The 17,010-nt window shown below is 39.8% G+C and overlaps 1 protein-coding gene across 7 annotated transcripts in view; it reads left to right on the top strand.

The window, feature by feature from the left end:
* The window catches only part of Dennd2b (DENN domain containing 2B), a 152,314-nt gene that overhangs the window by 1,487 nt on the left and 133,817 nt on the right, over nt 1–17,010 (top strand). The window lies entirely within an intron of this gene.

The raw sequence follows: 17,010 nt of genomic DNA, 5'->3' as shown, positions 1-17,010 counted from the left end.
TGAACCCCCCCCCCCCCCATTCAGGTATTTCTGCTGTTGGACAGCAGGGTCTTAGTAATGAAGAGGTCATCATCCCATCTCCAAGACAGTTTTGAGCTACCTGTTATGTGCACACACTTCAACAGACCATTTTAGGATAGGGCCACAATGATAAAATCCAACAAACTGCATTATTGCTTTGTTTTATATTTTATAAGTGATAGTTTTCAAAAGGTAATCCCTTCATCAATCTTCCTGCCCTAAAATAGGGGTTTATAAAGGATCAGAAATTGTCTAGGTTCTAGAAAGCTAATCAAAGATAGAGACTGAATTACCATAGTCTGTCTCCCATGCTGAATTAAGGAAAAACCAAGCAAGACTTCAAGAGCCTTTTGGACACATGAAGTGAAGCAAAGGCTTCCTGGATTCTGCTGGGCTGGCAGAGACTTACCAGGTGACTCACACAAGTTTAGTTTTCCTTTTTATTTACCCAGTAAATATTATCTTTGAAAAAACTCCCCCAAGATATTGAAAGAAATTCAGATGTGTATGGGAAGTGTTGTCCCCTAATTGGACCAGAAGGGCACCCATTTTTGGTAGACAAGTCCAAGGCAGTTTTTATCTTCAAAATATTTTTTCCCCCAACACTTAGATTGTGATGGACTTAAAAATTAGTAAAATCCTTGCTTTTGAGTTTGTGGACCTGTTAGGGAAAGAAGACTGACATATAAGAGAATTTCTGGTTGATTGGCTTAGAATATTAGAATGATAGAAATTCAAGGAGAAAATGATGATGAGGCAGGGCGGCTTCAAAGAAGAAAGGAGATTTCAACTGGGCTTGGAAGTGTGGTGGTGAAACTGGTGAAGAGTTGCTGGGGAGAGTTTCAACAGAGCAGAGAGTTGGCTGTTTGGATGAGAACTAGGGATAAATAACAGGGTATTGATTCTGTGCCATATGCCATTCTCTTTCATCCTTTACTGCAGTGAAGCAGGTATTGTTCCTCATGTTTTAAAGATGAGGGAGTTTTTGTTTTAAAGAAAGAATATCAGAAAGATAAGTAGCCTTCTTAAGATGACCTGTAGTAAGTGGCAGAGCTGGAATTCCTGTGCCTGGTTGCCTGAACGCTTGTGCTTCTACAGCTGCCTTTCTAGTGAGCAGTGGGAGGTCCAGCTGAAGCCTACTGTGGTCAGCTTGAATTCTGGCTCAGGGGTTGGAACTCTATCCCATGGACATCGGTTAGCTTTTAAAGATTTTTGAGAAAATGAGTGATGAGCAAAGCAGTGTTTTTAGAAGATTAATGTGACATCTGTATACAGGAATGTGATATGCACTTCACAATCACATGCAAGTCCTAGTTCTTAATTGGGAAGTTATAAAAGGGAGTATAGCCAAGATGTTTGAGTGTTTCAGTTTCTGCCTCATTTACAGTACCCTGCAGTAAGTAGTGTGGTTCACTGGGTAAGAACTAGTTGCAGTGACCACAGCGCTGCATCTTAGCCGGCAAACATTGAAAAGGAATGTGTATGTGGAACAACATGACTGGTGGCTTGCCCTTTATGCTCTCCACATGTTTCACAATGTTTTTAACTTTGGTAAAAGTTATTTATTTATTATTATTATTATTATTATTTTTAACAACTACCCTGTGAGGTAGATCAATGCTATAATTTAAGAGCCTTTTTTTGCCTAAACATTTTATTTGAGATGCATTCCCACCAACACACATATAACATTCTCTTGTTTCTTAAAAATGCTGAATTTTNTGTTTTAAAGAAAGAATATCAGAAAGATAAGTAGCCTTCTTAAGATGACCTGTAGTAAGTGGCAGAGCTTGGAATTCCTGTGCCTGGTTTGTCCTTGAACGCTTGTTGGCTTTTCTTTAACACGCTTTATTTTCTTTTTCGTTTTTTTTTTTTTTCAAATTTTTTTTTTTAAATTTATTTCTTTTTTTTTTTTTTTTTAATTTTTTTTTTTATTGGTTGTTCAAAACATTATAAAGCTCTTGACATATCATATTTCATACATTAGATTCAAGTTGGTTATGTAAAAATGTGGATGTGTAACTGATGTGATTCTGCAATCTGTATTTGGGGTAAAATTGGGAGTTCATAACCAACTTGAATCTACAGCTGCCTTTCTAGTGAGCAGTGGGAGGTCCAGCTGAAGCCTACTGTGGTCAGCTTGAATTCTGGCTCAGGGGTTGGAACTCTATCCCATGGACATCGGTTAGCTTTTAAAGATTTTTGAGAAAATGAGTGATGAGCAAAGCAGTGTTTTTAGAAGATTAATGTGACATCTGTATACAGGAATGTGATATGCACTTCACAATCACATGCAAGTCCTAGTTCTTAATTGGGAAGTTATAAAAGGGAGTATAGCCAAGATGTTTGAGTGTTTCAGTTTCTGCCTCATTTACAGTACCCTGCAGTAAGTAGTGTGGTTCACTGGGTAAGAACTAGTTGCAGTGACCACAGCGCTGCATCTTAGCCGGCAAACATTGAAAAGGAATGTGTATGTGGAACAACATGACTGGTGGCTTGCCCTTTATGCTCTCCACATGTTTCACAATGTTTTTAACTTTGGTAAAAGTTATTTATTTATTATTATTATTATTATTATTTTTAACAACTACCCTGTGAGGTAGATCAATGCTATAATTTAAGAGCCTTTTTTTGCCTAAACATTTTATTTGAGATGCATTCCCACCAACACACATATAACATTCTCTTGTTTCTTAAAAATGCTGAATTTTAAAACTTGGCAAAATAAAAATGATTTGAGATTACCTTTTCTTTCTTATTGAGGCCAATTAAGAGAAAATGTGCATTTATTTTACTTTTTTTTTTTTTGAGAGAGAGAGAAGACAGAGAAAGAGAGAGAGAGAGAGAGAGAAAGAAATTTTTAATGTTTATTTTTCAGTTTTTCGGTGGATACAACATCTTTATTTTATTTTATGTGGTGCTGAGGATCGAACCCAGCGCCCCACGCATGCCAGGCGACCGCGTTACCGCTTGAGCCACATCCCCCAGCCCATTTTTTTTTTTTTTAATGGGGTAATAGTAGGAGGCGTTTGAAGAATTACTGTGTGGGAATTTAGAAGGAATATGAATGCCAGGATTTAGAGATGTGCAAAGCTCTCTCTGCCTCTCCACATTTCTTACCAGTGACTTTTGTCCTTTATGTATGTGGCTGGGGAGCTTACAGAACTGTTGAATACCCAAATTTATAGCTCAGACCTTTGATTCTCTGCAGATAATGGGCACAGGAAGGGCAGCTATGGGTGGAACCATTTTATTAGAATTGTCTGCCACTTTGAATACAATCTGGATTTCTTGCTGTTCCTTGTGCAACCTCTAGTCCTTTTCCTCTTGTTTGTGCTCTGAAGAGGAATGTCAGGTAACAGGAGGTTGCACAGAAAAGTGTAGCTGACAGGCAGAAAACTAAAATTTGTCAACCAGAAAAGTTTATTTTAACTAATGTCAAAGTTCTTTTTTTTTTGCAAAAATGCAAAACCAAGGTGTGATTTTAGTTCTCCTTCAGGAGAACTGTTTTTACTATCAGGAGTCCCTACCCCTGGAGGACTGCCTGTTGAATGGGGTTTTGAAATGATCACCAGCAACTCTTAAGGACATGATTCAGTTTCGGTCCTGGACCTGTGAAGAACCTGACCTCTCTTAGTGTAGGGATTTTGAAGTTCAAAAGCCATTTATTTAGAGGGTTCTGGAATTTAATGTCTGAGGGATCTCCTACCTGAGTATTTCTTTTATACTTCTAGACCATGGTAATCCCTTAGGACTGGACATTGGAATTCATGCCAGAATTAGCGCCTGGGTTTCTTCTGCCATTTTGTATCTCATATCCCCTAAAAGTCATTTTGTTTTATCTGTAGCCTCTGTTTGCTGATTGTAGATCAGAAAGGAAAATTGTCTAGGGTTTCCTCCAGAGAGTGGCAGCACTTGGTTGATGAGCTTTTGGTCAAAGTTCATGTGAGAATGCTCTCAAGCTTCGTTTTGAGATTGGAGGGGTGGGGGTGTGTGTCACAGAAAGAATCTTTGTCAATGCTGTTTTTTAAATGTCAGAAATGTTCGGTTGCATTTAAAAAAATATTTTTAGTTCTAGATGAACACAATACCTTTATTTATTTTTATGTAGTGCTGAGGGTTGAACCCAGTGCCTCATACGTGCTACACAAGCATTCTACCACTGAGCCACAACTGCAGCCCTATTTGGTTGCATTTTTGATGCATTGCTTACACAGTTAATGTTTTTATGTGGTAAGCCTTTGTCATTTTTATAATTTATTACAGAAGTCATTTAGGTTTTTTAAAACAATTAAAATCTTAGAAAATAGGACTAGAATATCCCTTTGTTACTTCGATATAATCTCCTAGTGTAGAACTTTTTACTATTTTAACCTACTTCATATCCATATATCCTTAAATCTTTCTCAAGAGATTTGAGCTCCTTCAAGCAATTTCACAACCTCCCTAGGCAATGCTATCTAAGGTTTCTAGATACATGATCACAGTTCATCTCCTTGTAGGTGGCCTGTTTTCTTTTATTGTTTCTTACTTTTACTGCTTAAAAAAAATTGTAGATGGACAGAATGCCTTTATTTCATTTGTTTTTTATTTTTATGTGGTGCTGAGGATAGAATCCAGTGCCTCATGCATGGTAGGCCACTAAGCTACAGCCCCAGCCCACCTTTACTGCTTTCTTATTCCTCTTCTTGTGCATAGATGTTCACAGTGAACATGTCTTTCCTGGACCCCAGTGGCAGCTAGGAAATGTACAGATTGTCTCATCTCTACCCATCCCTTCTGGGCTAAACAAGCTGAGCCTTCTCTGTTTTTCTTTGTAAGCCTTGCTTTTTAGACCTATGATTACATCGTATACTTGTTGCTTTGTGTTTTGTTTTATACAGGAAGTCAATATCAGATATGTTGGCAATTAGAGCTTTCAGTTTGGAAGGAGCCTTTTGGAATAAAATGTTCTCCTCCCACCACCAGCATAAGTAATCGTGGGACATATATAAACTCTGGAGATGATCTTTTAAAAAAAATTATCATCAAAAGAATTCTACCCAAGTCCTTTAAGGGCTTAACAAGCATCCAGCCTTTGCAAGATTGCACTGAAAGTAACAGACTATCCCAATTAAGGCCTTTCTAGAAGTGTGGGAATCATTTGTTTAAACTGGAATTTAGGATCCCCACTCAAATATGATAGAAACAATCTGCTTAACCCTTTGTTAATGGCATAAGAGGTAAACCTGCTTTTCTGGGCCTCTTGTGATAAAGGACCATAGTGATTAGAATATGCTGGAAGTATATCCCTGTTAGTGTTCTGGAAATTACTTTGAGTGGGCAAGGATCAATTTTGGTGACTTTTTGTCTTTTTTTGTGGGGCAGGGGGTGCGATACTGGTGCTTTACCACCAGCTTTTTTGAGGGGGTTACTGAGGATTGAACTCAGAGGCACTCGACCACTGACCCACATCCCCAGCCCTATTTTGTATTTTATTTGGAGACAGGGTTTCACTGAGTTGCTTGGTGCCTTGCTTTTGCTGAGGCTGGCTTTGAACTTGTGCTCCTCCTGTGTCAGCCTCTGGAGCCACTGGGATTATAGACATGTGCCACCGCATCTGACCCCAGCCCCTTTTTTTTTTAATTTTTAATTTTTAAAAATTTTGAGACAAGGTCTCCCTGAGTTGCTTAGGGCCTCACTAATTTGCTGAGGCTGGTCTTGAACTTGTGATCCTCCTGTCTCAGCTTCCCAAGTTGCTGGAATTACAGGCATGTGCCTGGCTAGCTTTTTGACTTTTTCTGATGTGAAATTAGGGTCTTGGATATTAATTTAGCTAGGGCAAGTTTGAGTATAGATATTTGTGAATTTCCCCCCTTCTCCCTATTTTTCCTTTTGGGAGAGGCTAATTAGAGCTGCATAGAGACAGTTTCTAATGAGGGTTGGTGTCCTGAGAGGTTTTGTCAGAGAAGACTGACCTGCTGGGAAGCACTATACTGTTTCTTCCTTGTGCCTCTATGGAGAAAGCACTGAGCTAGTGCTTATGAGCATCTGTTTATCCTCTTATTACTTTTCCTCAGTGAACATAATATTAGGGGTTTGATAAATCAGTGAGTAGGTGAAGTTAAGAAATGAGGTGGGAAATTACTTTTTAATATGGGGGTTGGGTAACTCCCAATTCAAATGCTGCTATTGGCAAGGGGCTGTTTTACATCACTTTGGTGTCTGCCCTGGTGCTGTGATAAAGGGGTTCAACTTAAATAGATGTATTTTCTAGTGAGTAAACAGGGCCTAGTCAGTTATTTTTCTATTAGTCACATTAGAGTATATTTAATGTTTCTGGGAACTCTAGTTAGCATGATATCCCCTTGCATTAGGGGGTGCTCCTCAGTGGTTGGTAGGAAAAAGTACCTGGAAAAGCTTTTCCTGAGTCTGTTCTTTTCTGTTGAGTCTGGAATGGATTCTCAGTGCTTAAATCCAAAGGCTTCTGTATACTGGGACCAAGTCTAAGGGGAATGGAAGGTCTTTCAAAAATTGTGTACTTGGATGGCAAACACTATACATCCTAGCTATGTATAGGTATAGGAGGCTTAGAAGGAGAATAGCAAGTTTGAGGACAGCCTCAGCAATTTAGCAAGACCCTATTTCAAAAGAAAAACAAAAAGGATTGGGGATGTAGCTCAGTGACCCCCTGGCTCCAGTCCCTCCAAAAAAGGAGGGGGGGATGGGGGGGCTAGAGGTGTAGCTCAGTGGTAAAATACTTGCCTAGCATGTGTGAGGTGCTGGGTTTAATCCCTAATATGCAAAACAAATCAACAAAAAATTGTGTACTTATATGGGAGGAAAATCAAAGTTTTTTGCTTCTTAGTGGACACCAGAGGGTTAGGGTTAGTATGGAAAAAGCATGGAAAAGCAGGACTTAAGATCAAAACATTCATTTAAATTCTCAGTGTGAAGATCAGTTGTAAGTGTTCTGTTTTGCAGTTTTCCCCCTACATCTGTGTGGTTTTTAAAAAATATTTTATTAGTTGTTGATGGACCTTTATTTATTTATTTATTTATTTTTATGTGGTGCTGAGAATCGAACCCAGTGCATCACACATGCTAGGCAAGTGCTCTACCACTGAGCCACAACCCCAGACCTACATCGGTGTTTTGAGTAGTATTTTAGGACCACAGTGTTTGTATAGAAATTGCTGCAAGAGTCATGGGAGATGGGCAGAGGCCACCTTATATCTTGTTTCAGGTGAACCATTTTTAAAACTTGCATAATTAGCTCAGGATCAAAATTAGTTAAAAAGAGAATTAGTTGATAAAAATAACATCTTTGTCTATTCCAGGTTTAGATTTGTGCAAGAAATTCAATTTGGGAGCAGTATTACATTCTCAGCTCTGTTTACATTTAAATCGCCTATGTAGTTCCCGTGTGGTTGTCACTGTTACCAGTCCCTGGAGGGTTAGGGGTGGATCTCAGGATATGAGGCTCTGACTTGGTTGAAGTCTCATCAAGAACTGGTCCTGCGGTGGGGCGGGGGGTGGGGCGGTGCTGGGGCTGTGGCTCAGTGGTAGACCTAACACGTGTGAGGCACTGGGTTCGATCCTCAGCACCACATAAAAATAAATAAATAAAATAAAGGGATTGTGTTTATCTATAACTGAAAATAATAGTAATAAAAAAGAACTGCATATACTGATTCTTCCTTGTGCCTCTATGGAGAAAGCACTGAGCTAGAAAGAACTTTGAAGGAAACATTGGATTTTGTTGGGCATGTAAGAATCAGGAATATATATTTTAAAAAGACTTTTCAACCTTTCTGTTTATGGCAGGGGAAACTGAGCTCAGAGAGGCAAAAGACTTGTCTAAAGGCACACAACTAGTTTGCACCATAGCCATACCTGGAATCCAGGTGTTTCAGTTCCCTTTTCTGTCCTAGTGGGTCAGCATTATTTTCTGTGGTTTATCACCAGGGCTGGGGGTGTGGGTGGGAGGGTGAGACAGGGAAGAAAAATGGAAGGGCAGTCAGTTCTGTGGAAATTGATAATAAATTGAAAAAGTGAAAACCTTTTTCCTCCTTACTAACTTAGACCTTTGTTCTGTGGGAAATTCTTATCACTTAAGGTTGTTTTATAAATACTCTTGGTAGCTAGCTTAAGGTACCATGACTCCTGTACATTGGTGGGGAAGAGCCCTGCTGGATGATTCTCTGGATGTGTATTTGGGTTATTCCCATTTTCTTTTCCTCTTTTCCTCCTAAGTTTTGGTGTGTGTGGTTTTTTGGGGGAATATTTTTGGCTTTCGCCTTAAGATTCTTGTAGGGCCATGAGGAGCTGGGCTGGGAGCACGTGTGATGTGTTTCCAGGATGGGAAGTTTTTACTCCTAGACAAATTGTCAGGAAACAAAGAGACAGAAGAGTTTATATAGAGAGCATGAGGATTGGGAAGTCAGTGGAAAAGTGGCATGGCACATGGTGTAACTGATTTGGTTACTGTGACTGTCTCTGCTAAGATGGGACTGATATTAGATGGTAGGATGGTGCTGAGATACAATGCCATCATTTCATGAAGAGGAGGATGATTTTTTTTTCTTAAAAAGTTGTGTATTATCTTGATTTATTTGAAATTTATATGACATTATCCATTAATGAATGTTTGCAAATACCCGAGTATGTGTCTTACTTAACTCTATGCCAGGCATAGTGGTAGATATACAAGTATCTACCACTGAATCTACCTGAATCTCAGAACATGGATTTGTTTCTAAGGAACCATATAAAGTATTATTACCAAGCACTAAAATGGTGAGTTACAAAGAGGGGAGTAGGGACCCAGACAAGGGTTAGGACTTGAGGCTGATGGCCAGTCTTGGGCACAGTGGAGGTGTTTGAATGTATTAGAGTGCCCAGGGCTCAGTCTTCAGCCCCCTTTTCGTAGGTCGTCGCATGGCTTTAAAATGTTAAATTCATGGTCTACTTACTCTCCGTGGTAAAGGTTTTACATGCACTAATTTAACCTTCCAGATAGCATCATAATGTAGGCACTTTTGTCATTCTCACTTAAAGGTGTAGAAACTGGGGACAGAGAAGTAGTGAATTTTCTTCTTTTTTGGTACTGGGGATTGAACCCAGAGGTGCTCAATCACTGAACCGTATCCCTAGCCCATTTTTTTTTTTTTTAAATTTTGATTCAGAGTCTCACTAAGTTGCTTAGGATCTTGCTAAGTTGCTGAGGCTGAGATCCTCCTGCCTCAGCTTCCCAAGTCTCTGGGATTACAGGTGTGTGCCACTGTGCCTACTGAGAGATCACCTATTCATGCTCTGGAGAGGCAGGATGTGAGGCTTTGCTGTGGTATCCTGGATGTAGAGCCCTGACTGATTCTGTATAGCCTTCTCACTGGTCCTAGCTCTTCTACTCCTCCTGTCCATTTACGTTCCAGAGCATTATTTAAGCCTCATCTGGGATCATCACACTTCAAATCTAGATTTCTATTAAGTCCTTTGTAAACTAAGCCCCAGCCCTCCACATATTTTCCACCTTCCTTCTGTTCTCCTGTCTCAGGTCCTTTGTCCCTCACCTGGAATGCTCTTTTTTTTCCCTGAATGCTGCTAGTTTGTACCCCCAGTTCATTCATGTGTGGGCTCAAATGCACAACCTCAGGGAGGCTTGCTCTGACCATCCTATGTAAAATTGCCCTGAGTCACTCTTTGATCCTGCTTTGTTTTTGTTTTGAAAATTATATTACATATTTGTGTTTTTTCCTGTTTGCTTTCTCAAATAAATTCCATGAGGTGGGTACTTGGTTCATTTGTTCACTGACATCTTTACTTTGTACAATAGTACATGGAAGATTTTCTCTAAACAGTTGTTAAATAAATAAATGGCACATTTACACTTTAACATGAATTCACTTGGATAACAAAGTAGTGAAGAAAGGAATATGCAGTCGATAGATACAAGTCTGAGTCTTAATTGGCTTTGTATTTATTTCCAAGGCTTTGCCATGATATCTAGCCAAGAAAACGCTCAGAAAATCTTGGTTGAATGAAGACACTGTGTCTCAGTTCCATACATTGAGTCCTTAGGACAGAGAATAGTGTGGGCTGGAGTGCTCAGAGAAAATCCTTGGAAGACTTGTACACTTTGAAGGGAACATTGGATTTTGTTGGGCATGTAAGAATCAGGAATATATATTTTAAAAAGACTTTTCAACCTTTCTATTTATGGAAGGGGAAACTGAGCTCAGAGAGGCAAACAACTTGTCCAAAGGCACACAGCTAGTTTGCACCATAGCCATGTCTGGAATCCAGGTGTTTCAGTTCCCTTTTCTCCATGCAGTGCTGCCTTCAGAGTTGAAGGGGACACTTTGTGGGTGGGGTGGGGTCTCCTGGGAGCAGCATGAGCAAAGGCCCAGAGGCAGAAAAGATATTGGCTTTTGTGGGATGGAAATTTTAGGTCATCCTAATTGAATCCTCAGGTTTATGAAAGATCCCTGGGAGACAGAGTAGGCTATATGAGGTGAATTCAATCCTAGAGGATCACAAACGTCATCTTGAAGACTTTAAATTTGGAAAGAGAGGATGGCTAATGAAAATGCTTTAAACGTTGTTTTCTTTTTTTTAAAGAGAGAGAGAGAGAATCTTTCTTAATATTTATTTTTTAGTTTTCAGTGGACACAATATCTTTATTTTATTTTTATGTGGTGCTGAGGATCGAACCTAGCACCCCGCACATGCCAGGCGAGCGCGCTACCGCTTGAGCCACATCCCCAGCCCAAAACGTTGTTTTCTTTCCAGTGAAGGTGACATGCAATTAGTGGTGCACAAAGTGGATTGGAACTGGGGAAGAAGCTGCAGACTAACAGCAGTTAGGAGACCCTTGTAATAATCCAAATATTACTACTGAAATGTAGTAGCATTTCAGTTTGTTTTGTTTTTGTTTGAAAATCTGTGGTGGTTTTGGAGAAGATGGCATATAATTCTCAGGTAAGATGTACCAATTCAACTTTTCTCTAAAGAGTTTGAAGATAAGAAGCAGGAAGTCCAGTATTTTGCCTTAATTCTGTGTATGCCTATAAATGATATTTTAGTATCCAAATGACACTAAAATGATCCCAAATGATACTAAAATGATCCATGTTAGGACAGGGGATAGAAGCATCATTATACTAGTGTGAAAAAAAATAGTGATGGACCGGGAGAGGAGCAGTGGTAGGTGAATGTGAGCAGCTTCCAAAGGGGCCTGAACCTCTCTTGTTGGAGGAGCTGTATTGTGGCTGGGGAGTCAGGCATCAGTGGACTCTAGCCTCAAACTGGTGTTTAGTATAACCTGCCTCCTGGGCCCACAAATGCTTTGGACAGATGTGCTAAAGTCTAGGCTGCAGAAGTTTTAACCAGAGCTGATGAGAATAGATTGATATTGTCCTTACCAGACCAGTGAATGGCACAGGGTATGACCCTGTGAAAGCTGTTTTTCCCCATCCTCAGAAATCCTTTTCCATCTCTTAAGGGAAAACTTTGAAAGTCAACATGAAAGTGAGAACCCAGACCTTTAAATAACATAATGGATCTGAAAGTTTGGGTTGCAGAAAATATCCTGGAACAATCAACAAATATTTATTGAACAACACCTGCTAACCACCAGATACTGTGCTGAGTACTGGACCATCACTCTTTTGATATATTCCTTGAAATGTTACTAATAGAACACTAACATTTAATTCTATTTCATGGTAAGTTCTTTTAGTCCCAAAGGATATATAGCTTGATCCATAAGCTCATAGTTACTTCAGACTGCTCGTTTATGTTTGCATTCTCTTATAGAATGTTTACTGGCTAATAGGTAGTATGCTGGATGCTGAGGTATTTTTTAGGATGAATGAGAATTGATGAGGGTGCTTAACTGATTGACTAGAATTTACCTAGTAGATCTGTCAGATTTCCAATTTTCTAGGATTTCTGGCCAAGAGGAGAGTACAGTCAGTAATAATGGAATCCCTTACCTTTTTCTGTGTACACTGGACCTTCCTCTTCCCTGCTTATTCCTGCTGCCGAATCTGCATCTTTAAATTTAAGAGATGTAATGGCTGAGGATATAGCTGAGGTCCTGAATGTCATCCCCAGCACCTTCCTCTGCCCTGCCCCAAATGTAAGAGACATGAAAATTAGCTCCTTTGCATTATGTTTGGGAAGCTCCATTAGGGTAGTACTTTCCTGATGAATTTTTTTTTGGGTATCAGGGATTGAATTTATTTAAAGATAGGGTCTCACTGAGTTACTTAGTGCCTTGCTTTTGCTGAGGTTAGCTTTGAACTGTGATTATCCTGCCTCAGCCTTCTGATCTGCTGGGATTACAGGCATGCACCACCGTGCCTAGAATCCTGATGAAATCTTGAAGTTAGAAATCTTTCCAGAAGAATCACTGCTGCCTGTGTAATTTGAAGAAAAGCCTTCTCTGTGTGACCTTTCCTTATGAAAGTTGCTTTTGCCTGGAGCATGGATGCAGGCATTGCATTGCTTAGTATTTCTTGGGCTCTTCTTCACTTCTGTCTGCTTGGTTGGCTCCCTTTGGAGTTGCTGGTAGAAGAATGTATCTCGTTTTCTTAGAATGAATGATACAAACAAGAGGGAGGAAGTTATGCCAAATGTTCCCATCATTTGGAGGGACAGTTGCTCAGAACAAAGAGAGGAAAAATGAATATAGAAGAGGAGTGTTTCTTTGAACTTCTGGATTGCCAACTGGAGTGAGATTGTTTCCCCTCCCTTGCATGGCGTCTGGAGCCAGCTCGTACAGTGTGTCTGAGGTTGCTTCTTCTACTTTGGGTCTGTGTGCTCCTTTCAGAGACAACCACAAAACAGAAAATTATCTTTACCTTCAACTTCAACTTTAAATTGGTTCTTTAAAAATTACATGTGGGAGCTGGAGATATGGCTCAAGCGGTAATGCGCTTGCCTGGCACGCGCGGGATGCTGGGTTCGATCCTCAGCACCACATAAAAATAGAATAAAGATGTTGGGTCCACCAAAAACTGAAAAATAAATATTAAAAAAAATTACATGTGCATTGTAATGCAGTCTAAAAATAAGTAAAAAGTTTCGCTTTCCCAGTGTCTAGTTATCATTATTTATGTCTTGGTGCACTCTTTTGTAGGTCTTTCTCTAGGCATACAAATGTACATATTTGTATTCAAAGTAAGATTAATACTATATAGACATTCAATCTTATTTTTAATTACCTCTGTTTTCTAATTCAATACATTTTAATTTTAATTAATATTCAGACTATATTTAGGTTTACTCATCTCTTATTCTGTTTGGGTTACTATAACAAAATAACTTAAACTGGGTAGTAATTTATAAATAACAGAAATTTATTGTGCAAACTTCTGGAGGCTGGGAAGTTCAAGATCAAGGTGCCAGCAGATTTAGTGTCTTGCAAGGGCCTCTTTGTAGAAGGCATCTCTCTGTGTCTTCACATGCAGAAGGAACAAACAGGTTCCCTCCTGCCTCTTATAAGGGTACTCCTCTCATCACCTCCCAAGATTCCCATGTTTTTGTTGGGGGATGGTATGGGGATTAAACTACTCAGGGACATTCGACCACTGAACCACATCCCCAGCACTATTTTTATTTAGAGACAGGGTGTCACTGAGACCCTGTCTTGGCAATCAGTTGTTTTAGCACCTAGTGTCTTGGCAATCAGTTGTTTTAGCACCTCGCTTTTGCTGAGGCTGGCTTTGAACTCGCAATCCTCCTGTCTCAGCCTCTTGAGCTGTTGGGATTGTAGACATGTGTGCCACCTCTCCCAGCAAGTTCTCACTCCTTAATACCTCCATCTTTGGGGATAGATTTGAACACTTGAATTTGGAGGGTCATGTCACTGAGACCAAAGGACCATTGACCCTTATTGTTTTTTTCTGTACCAGTATTACACCTGTGATCATGTACTATATCTGGTTATGTCCGTAGGCTTCTTTTAATCTACCTAACCTAGACCTTTTTGTACCATAATATCTTGTTGAAGAATTATCCTTACTGGATACTTTTAATTGAGTGTTGAGGTTTTTTGGGGGGTGGGGGGTGGAAAATGGGGATTGAACCCAGGGGTGGTCTACCACTGAGCTATATATCCCCAGCCCTTTTTATTTTTCATTTTGAGATAGAAGCTCACTAAGTTGCCGGAGGCTGACCTTGAACTTGCAATCCTTCTGCCTCAGTCTCCCAAATCTCTGGGATTATAGGTGCGCCTTTAGCCTGCGGCCAGCACAGGCTTCATAAATGAAGGTTTAGTACATGAGAAATCCTTAGGGAGTTTTGAATTAAAGAGACAGGCTCTAATTACCTTTAAACCAGCTCGAGGACGTCTTCTCCTAGCTCCAGCCTCTAGCTACCTATTATGGTAGCGAGGTTTACTGAAGAGGCTAGGAAGAGAGAGAGAACATACCAGGGAGTCGACTTTTATTGGGGAACAAAAAATTCTGGGGAAAATCACATCCAATGAAGATTGAGGGGGGCAGTGTCCCAAGGTCAGGTGCGATGATTGGGTCTTTGGGGTAGTGGCCAGACTTGCCTCCACAGGGACAAGCTCTCAGACCTGAGAAGGGTGGGGAAAGCTCTGGACACAAGGGATGTGTCTAAGCGCCTCTTGCCCAGCCAGGGAGGTAACTCAAATCACGTGCGAGGATGGCTTCCCACATGCACCACTATGCCTGGCAAGTGTTTAGGGTTTTATAAATGTCATCTCATTAACCCTTGCAACAACTTGGAGAAGCATGTTTTCATCTTTTTTTTTTTTAACTTTTTATTAATTAATTTATTTTTTAGTTGGACACAATATCTTTATTTATTTATTTTTACGTGGGCCAGGGCCTCACATGTGCTAGGTGAGTGCTCTACCACTGAGCCACAACCCCAGCCCATGTTTTCATCTTTACTTTTATCTACTCTTTTCCTATGGGATCTCAGCCATACCCAGGGCTTTGGCTATTTCCTTTATAGCAGAGATATTACCACCTATATCTCAGTGGTCACCTTAAGAATAAATATGGACTCTTGAGACATCTGGAAAAATCCTTTTATTAACCACTTATTGTATGTTATCCTAGAAAGTTTCTTAACCTCCCTGTGACTCAGTTTCCTCATCTATAAAATGAGATAACAATAACACCTGCCTCATAAAGTTGTGAAGCTAAATGAAGTGATCTATATAAAGTGCTTAAAAGATGATCTTTATATAGCTAGTGTGATTAGACAACTGGATGACCTACAAGTACCTTAGACTTCCCACGGTTTTATCTCTGTAAAGTGGCTTTTCTTTCTCCTGTTTTTACTGACTCCTTTAATGATATCAGAGTCATCACTGATTTTTCTTGGTGTCTTGGCAATCAGTATTCAAAGTCTTACCACTTCTACTTCCCAGACAAGTCATGAATTAAATTCCTTCTTATTGTCTTGCTGCCTCCAGTCCAACTAAAGCCTTGGCCATTTTTTGCTGGAAGGCAGCTTTAATGTCTCAGAATGCCTGCCTCTGGATGTTGTTTCCCAGGCTGTTCTAAGAGTGAGCTTTCTAAGATACATCTTGACAGTAATACTGTCACGAGTGGTTATTTTTTTATTTTTTAAATGTTTATTTTTTTAGTTTTAGGTAGAAACAATAACTTTATTTTGCATCTATGTGGTGCTAAGGATAGAAGCCAGTACTTCATGCATGAGTGGTTATTATTGACTCAGTCTGAGGTGCAGTTAGATTCAGTCAAACCTATTTTTTTAGCAAAAAGTGTGCAAGAGCATAAGTGTGTAGCCTAATGGATTTCAATATTTTTGTACTTTCCTGTAACTTTCACTCAGATCAAAATATAGAACATTTCTAGCACCCCAGAAGGTTGTATTGTGCCTACTCCCAGATAGTAGAATGGTAGAATGCTGATTCTTACCCATCACCACGCTTCTGTTAACCATTTGTTTTACCTTTTCTTGGTCTTCATATATATAATCACAAAATCTCTGTATTGATCCTTCTTTTACCGTATAACTCTATCCTTTGATGTGACATTTAGAGGTCTTTTGCCTGGCTTTTACATCATGTCCTTTATGCCTGCCCTGCCTTTCCTACCAGGCCAAAATTCCAAAATTGTGTGTACTTAATCAATGTAACAGGCTCTTTTTCCCTCCATTTTTTCCATTTCATATTCTCTTGTCTGCCTTTTTTTTTCAGTTGTAGTTGGACACAGTACATTCATTTTATTTATTTATTTTTATGTGGTGCTGAGGATCAAACCCAGGGCCTTGCATATACTATGTGAGCGCTCTACCGCCGAGTCACAAACCCAGCCCTTGACTGCCTGCCTGTCTTTCTTCCTTTATTCCTTCCTTCTTTCTTTCTTTTTTGGTATTGAGGATTGAACCCTGGGGGTGCTTTATTACTGAGCTACATTCCCAGCTCTTTAAAAAAATTTTTTTTTTTTTAAAATTTTGAGTCAGTGTCTCACTAAGTTGCTGAGGCTGGCCTGGAACTTGTGATCCTCCTTCCCTCAGCCTCCTGAGTCACTGGGATTACAGGCGTGTGCCACTGTGCCTGACTTCTCTTGCCCTTTCTGACTTCATTCCTTGGTAAATTCTTCCTTAAAACTCATCTCCAGGCAAAAGTAAGCCATCCTCTGCATTCTGGAGGCAAGATCATTATTTTTAATTTTTTTAAAATTTTTTTTAATATTTATTTTTTAGTTTTCGGCGGACACAACATCTTTGTTTGTATGTGGTGCTGAGGATCGAACCCGGGCCGCACGCATGCCAGGCAAGCGCGCTACCGCTTGAGCCACATCCCCAGCTCTTGGCAAGATCATTATAATTAGTTGCTTGTTTACACATCTTTTCTCCTTTACTCATTGCTTTCATGAGCTCATGAATGATGGAGTATATCTCCCTAATTGGTTAGTTGAATTTTATACAAGTAGTTCATGTGCTTTCTGGAAAAATTAGAAAATTAAGACCCCCTCCCCCCAAAATCAACACAATCCC

Source organism: Marmota marmota, unplaced genomic scaffold, assembly GCF_001458135.2.
Source record: "Marmota marmota marmota unplaced genomic scaffold, marMar, whole genome shotgun sequence".
Lineage (NCBI taxonomy): Eukaryota > Metazoa > Chordata > Mammalia > Rodentia > Sciuridae > Marmota > Marmota marmota.
The sequence above is the reverse complement of the archived record's forward strand: the minus strand, read 5'-3'. Positions and strand labels throughout refer to the sequence as shown.